Source organism: Monopterus albus, unplaced genomic scaffold (genome assembly GCF_001952655.1).
Source record: "Monopterus albus unplaced genomic scaffold, M_albus_1.0 scaffold18.1, whole genome shotgun sequence".
Classification (NCBI taxonomy): domain Eukaryota; kingdom Metazoa; phylum Chordata; class Actinopteri; order Synbranchiformes; family Synbranchidae; genus Monopterus; species Monopterus albus.
In genome coordinates, this window is record NW_018127898.1 from 2980188 (window position 1) to 2986749 (window position 6562).

The following is a 6562-nucleotide window of genomic DNA, read 5'->3' on the forward strand; positions in this document are numbered from 1 at the left end:
CCAGCCCCTCCGGTAACCAATCACAGGTGGGCTTGGCGTGTATCCCGTGTTGTGGTTGGTGACATTTCCGTTCAGCCCGGCTTTGTTTGGCCGACTCCTATGCTCATAACGTGGAGGGCCGACCCCTCAAACAGGGGTGTGTCGTGACGTCAGAGGTAACGAAGAGGTAAACAACTCTGACCGCGTGAGGTTTAAAGCAACATCGTTCCCTCTCTGATATTTGAACCAAGGGGCACCGCCGAGTGTGGGGTTTACCGCGCTACCATTAGATACAGCGAAGAGTCTCAGTAGGTGGGCATCGCCTCGTTGAGGTTGTATTTTGTCACGTACCGCAGTGTCTTTGTTTCGCAGCCACAGCCCGATATCTGAGATTTAAATAAGATGTAACACCATCACCTTTGATATCAAGCAGTTGATAATAATATTAACACTGTCGTCGCCCCCCCCCCCTTTTGCGTTTTATTTCATTATTTCTTTGCCCCTTTGCTAATGCGTGCAGTGAAGCATGGAGGGGTGTGTCTACTCTGCAGCACAGTGGTAGGCTGGCAAGCAGCGCCGAGGCATGGCGGTGTTGCCATACATTTGTGAGGCACGAGAGATTGCCGAGTATGCTAAAATTACATAATTAAACAACTCCACTACGCGATTTAAGTAAGATTTGTCCACTCGCTGTTGCTTGAACGCACTGTCGGCGAAGGGGCGATGGGCCCATCCTCAGTCATTCTTCACTCCTGCTGCAAACTGAAAACGAGGTGGAGTTGTGCAGTGGAGTACACAGTGTGTACTCTCAGGAGAGTGTGTACAAGAGAGTGCGCCATAGTGCGTACTCTCAAGAGAGTACGCATTGCAAATAATTGTCAATTTGCTTATTACATAAAGTTGCCTTTCAAGCAGTGCACATTAAATAAGACCTAGGCATGTGTTTTTGCATAAAGTCTTAGATTTTGCCCATATTTTAAACAACTACGGTTTTATTATTTCTGTTCCATCTCCTGTGTAACCTATTTGTGCTATCTTGATTTGATTTTTATTTAGTTTGAAAAAAAATGTATTTAACCCTAACCTTGAACAACAATGCCTTAAAATGCTTAAACAGTTTAGTTAATGTCAAAAACAAAGCAATAACAAAAAAGGTATAGACTGAAGCCATAGTTGATTAGCCTACCCCTCTCACAGTACTCATACAATATTTATGAACAAGCTAATCATTCCCGTTGAAATGTGTATCAGGTATTTTGGAACACTCACAAGCCATTTATCCCCTGCATTGATCTAACACTCAGTACAATGCTGGAGCTATGTTGTACAATGCTGTTCTGAATGCCCTGCCAAGGCTGTCTTGCCTCCAAACAACAAGACATTTAACAATAAACAAAATAATAGTTCATAATAATAAATAGTTTATTTCACATGAGACAGTTTTACAATCTGTAGCCTACCCACTATGTGGCTAAAGAATACAGACACTCAGCAATTAGGGTCACACCATAAAACCCAAACACACATGTGCAAAGCTCACTGTCAACCACCAAATTATTCATGTCCAGTTTTATATTCTGTCTTAACCTCAGAATTAGCATATGCTGAGCCCTCTAGCACCAGATATGTGTCATAATCCTCATGTGCAGTAACTGCTAGTACAGTGTGTGGGTGTTAGGTTCATGGTCATGGAGAGTTGATCCTTGTCCTGTGGCTTGGGTGGTTTCCAAGTCTGGCACCAGTTCTGGACCAAGCCATTCTGCTAACAGGGATTTATTTGGCTCCACAACGCTCAGGTCAGACATGTATTCTGGCCCAGCCATTCTGTGTCCTCAGATGCTCCAGCCCTTCACAGTGGGCTGGCTTGCTGTTTGGAAAAGGAGAGTGGAAATCATAAATCAGAAACACTTGACCCACTAAAACTACATAACTTAATTTTTGCGGCACTGCTGCAGAGGCATAAATAACTTGAATAGTAACAGCTTATACTGGCATATACCTTGAGGACAGCCTGGTTGACTTCAAGCTAATGCAAAGGGACTGTTCAGGATATGTATACATCAGTTGAACACATATTAATCAGGCAGATCTAAGCAGTAATGTGGCTGCAGATTTACAGGGCATGTATATTTTAACCTTGTTATTCTATTTACAATAGGATTAACTAAAATATTTAAAAATAATTTGCTGAAGTTACTTGTACAGAGTGGAATTACATAGAGATTTGACTATTGTGCAAAATACAGCTAATGTGTTCTAAGACTAAATAGCAAGGTAATAACTATAGGTCAACAGACCTTCATGAGGAGCAGCTCTGGCACTCTGAGGACAATCGCAAAGGCACAAAGGGAAACCATATGTGTCACATGAATCTGTATCCCTGCCAAAAGAGTTGAAAACATCTTACACACATTTGAGAGCCTTCAGCTGCTCTAACACACTTAAAGCACCTGAGAACATCTCTGGCCAGCTTGTGCCGCTAAGCTGGCAGATGTCCTCCTGGATGCATTTAGTCCATGACTGCTCCAGTTTTTAATGCTTCAGTACAATAACAATGTGCAGTCCTGTTGTTCTGAAGAAACCCAGGAAATCCTGCCCACTCATGTCCATCATCATGAGATGTCTTGGGCTACTGATCAAAACCCGCATAGACTCACTTCCCCCAAGCAATGCTCACTCTCTGCAGTTTCCATGGGGCAAATAGATCAATTGAAGATGTTGTCACCATAACTCCACACTTCCCTGCCCCTACTCCCTCCTGTTATTCAGGGACCATGTTTTAGCACCATCATGTCCAGCTGAATCCTAGACTTGCTGATATGCAAACCACTGATGGTGAAGTTGGGCACTTCCTCCATTTCCCCCCCAAGACTGCACGCTAAGCCCACACTAGTAATTCCTGATCACATGTAACTTTGTGGCACAGCACAGCCCCGCTTTCATCAGTTTGAAAATTACACCACAGCTATCACTGTAACCATTTAGTGTACTGCAGGTTCTTGAGTTTTATGGAAGAAGAAATATGATTATTATTTTATTCTCTTTTATTTCTGGCTTCTTTTAGCACTATCCTGATTTCTGAAACATTATTTACTATACAGTAATAAACACTCACTGGCTACTTTATTAGGTACACCTGTATGCACTTCAGTGCGACACTCCGCCTTAACATCTGTGTTTATTAAGCTCATAATGTTTCGGTTTTTGGTGAACTTGCCATTATCTTTATCTTTGCACTATTTACATCCATTGAACTGTTCACTCATGCAACTTATTATCTTCTTATTCTTCACTGTTTCAATCCATCTCATCCCATTGCACTAGGGTTCCATAAGCTTAATTTACCTTGTCTATTACTTGTAATTTCAATCTTAGTCTGTTGTATATCTTACATTACCCTGCATACAGTATCTTACTGTAGATATCAATTGTACATATCCATCAGTAAATTAGTTCTGACTGTACAGACTGTAGATACTGCACACTCTGCACTGCTGTTATTGCATTTCTGGTTAGATGCTAAGCTGCATTTTGTTGCCTTGTACTTGTACATGGGTAATGACATTAAAGCTGAATTTAATCTAATCTAAATGTGTAAACTCAATTATTAGGTGTCTCTATATTTTTGTCCTCCCCAGCTACATACATGAGAAGGTCAGAATATTAGGAACACCTCTGAATATAATGTAGTCCAGCATAACACCACCTTTAACTATGACCTCAGCAACAAACATCATAATTGAATTTATACATCTATGACAATTTCACCAAAAACTAAACCATTTTGAGCTTCATAAACACAGATGTTAAGGCAGAAGTGTTGCACAGAATTGCATACAATTATACTGGGGTACCTAATAATGTGGCTGGTGAGTGTATTTGTGAGTGTATATATTTGTATAATTCAGACATGTGCACACACAATAGCAGGTTTCAAAAATATAATTGCGGTAGGAGGCCAAGCAGATATTTTAGGCAGCTACTTCTAAACAGAGGTTAAGAAGTAACCTGGTTTTGTGTTGCACAAAAACTTTGTCAGTGTCGTTCACAAAATGGCAGAAGTGAGACCCATTGATATGGTGCCAGGACAACCAGGTGAAAGAGATAATTGTCACCTACAGAAAGTGGCAAAGACAAGGAGTAAACACTGTCAACCTCAGCAATATGCCTTAAGTGGAGAGAGTCAGCAGTTTCAAGTTTCTTTGGGTCAACAATACGAAGTAACATGGGAATTTAGCATGATTCCACAAATCCTAAGAAGCATCCACATGTGCTACATCAAGAGTATTTGTAACAGCTGCATCACTGTATGGTGTCTCAGCTGTACAGCAGGTGATGTAAACAGCACAGTTCCTCACAGGGAATAAATGACAAACCTTTGAGGACATTTACCTCAGGGGATGCTTGCAGGAGACCAACAAAAAGAAAGAAAGAAGCTAATTATAAAAACAAATAATACACATTCATTCCATGCTTACAGAAGTTGTTTTAACATGTAACATATGGTTTAGTATCACTACTGAGGGACCTCATGAGTTTTCTCTTTCCTATCTTCAAAGATTTGTTACAGAATGCTGAGTTTTGAGCATTGCTGGAATTCTTTTGTCTTCTTCAAATATTAACTTAAGAGACCAAAGGTTATTTTTCTTTTTATAATTACTCAAAAGGTAGACAAGAAGGGGGTGGGTGGTGTTCTTGGACTCCAACTACATGACCCAGTTGTAAATTTAATGATACAGTGAAACTGACTCTGATTTTTCATTCCTATAATTTTCCTCTGGAGAGTTGCTGGGAGCTACAATATGGAGATCTGACTTCTGAAGAGGACTAGTACGGTCTATTGAAGCCCCTCTAGTTCCCTCTTCTGGGAGTTTGAGGGACAACGGCCATTTATCACCCACTTATGTACTATCACACACAGGTCCCTGTGCTATAACAATTCTACAATGCTAAATCTCAACAGTGTGGCATTTTTCAAAATTGCCCAGCCATGAATCCCAAGTGCCTGCCATTGACACCTAGGTCTTACTGCTGTGCAACCAGCTGAGCTAGCTCCAGGCAATTACATCAAAGTGGTGCCTTCTTTGTTTCTCATCAACAAAGAATAAACAATCATAAAAAATCTTATATCATCGTATTTTAGATGACTGACGTCATATAACTCCTTATATCACTCAACCCTGTCAACTGGAGCTGGAGTGAGACCCTGGAAAACAGCTGGGCTTGAACAACACTCAAAACAAGTGTAGCTTTGAATTATGGTTTAGTTTTCAGCATAGGCCTACCTACAGCTGAATATTGTTTTCACAAAAATAATCAGTTACAGAACTGTTATTAAAATGTTGCTGCACAATATTTAGTCTAAAGCCTTTACAAAATAGTTCCAAATACGTTATAGGCCTACTGACGGACACCTCTTAGCAGTTATCTAATTCAAACCTTTATTTTGAAAACAAAGCTTTTATTTTGCGAAGCTGAATCGGATAACGCGTAGCTAGCTAGCTAGTAGTAGTAGTATCGCGAAAGTAATGAGACTCCCAGACCTCTTGTAATGTATTTGTCAAGGCATTGTAGGTTAGAGTAACATGGTAGACCGTGAACCTGTAAATGCAGGTCTATGTTAACAACAAGCTATCTCATATTTGGCACTCCGACGCTGACGTATCTCACATACAGCGAGCTCCGTTAGCTTATCCGAGTTAGCTAGGTTAGCTTTCGATATCTAATTAGCAAAGGCGAAACACGGGGTACCATTAAGTGTGGAGTTTAACCTCTCTTATAACCCTATACCCCTTGTTAACATATATAACCAGAGAAGTGATGCTGCTAACGAGAAATGACACATATAAATAAAATAAATATGGTTATTTAGTTGTAGCAACTCTCTATAAAGACTGTGGATCAGGCAGTTTGTATGTGGTTGGTCCCATGGTGTAATGGTTAGCACTCTGGACTTTGAATCCAGCGATCCGAGTTCAAATCTCGGTGGGACCTCGTCCTTTTAAAGTACCATTGTTTATGGATAAACGTCTGTGTTGTTTCTAGAAGAATTAAATGCAAAATCTGACAATATGTCAGTTTCTCCACTATCATCTGCAAACAGGCTACCTAAAGAAGTAACTGCTGTTACCGTTATAATTATGGATTGCTCTTCAAATGAATATCTCAAGATGTATTTTGCATGAAACCTTTAGTAACGAAGCACAGACTTGTATTTGTTTTAGTTTTATTACTTAAATGTTCTTGTTAAATATGACAGCTTACACCATTCTTTCTAATCCAACCTCAGAGGCCTAAAATATATTAATTTTTTTTTACAAAAAAATCCAGATTGAAAAATATTAATTCTGCTGAAGTCAACTAAATATTATCTTAGTTTATAGAAAACTAAAAAAAATACCAAATGTAGATAGTGATAACAAAACATGACCCTTTAGAATATCTTGACATGGTAATTAAGTCTTTGGCATAAAGTTAAACTATTTAAAAAAAAGTGTATCCATGGATATTTGTTAAATAAGTCATGTAAATGAAGACAAACAAACTAAAATGGCCAAGACACCTGTGATGTCGAGAGACTTCT

General features: G+C 39.6%; 1 non-coding gene across 1 annotated transcript; it reads left to right on the forward strand.

The window, feature by feature from the left end:
• The first annotated feature begins 5901 nt into the window (after positions 1 to 5901).
• trnaq-uug (transfer RNA glutamine (anticodon UUG)) lies at positions 5902 to 5973 on the forward strand. The gene has a single exon. It is a non-coding gene; the product is annotated as a tRNA-Gln (tRNA).
• Positions 5974 to 6562: the final 589 nt, after the last annotated feature.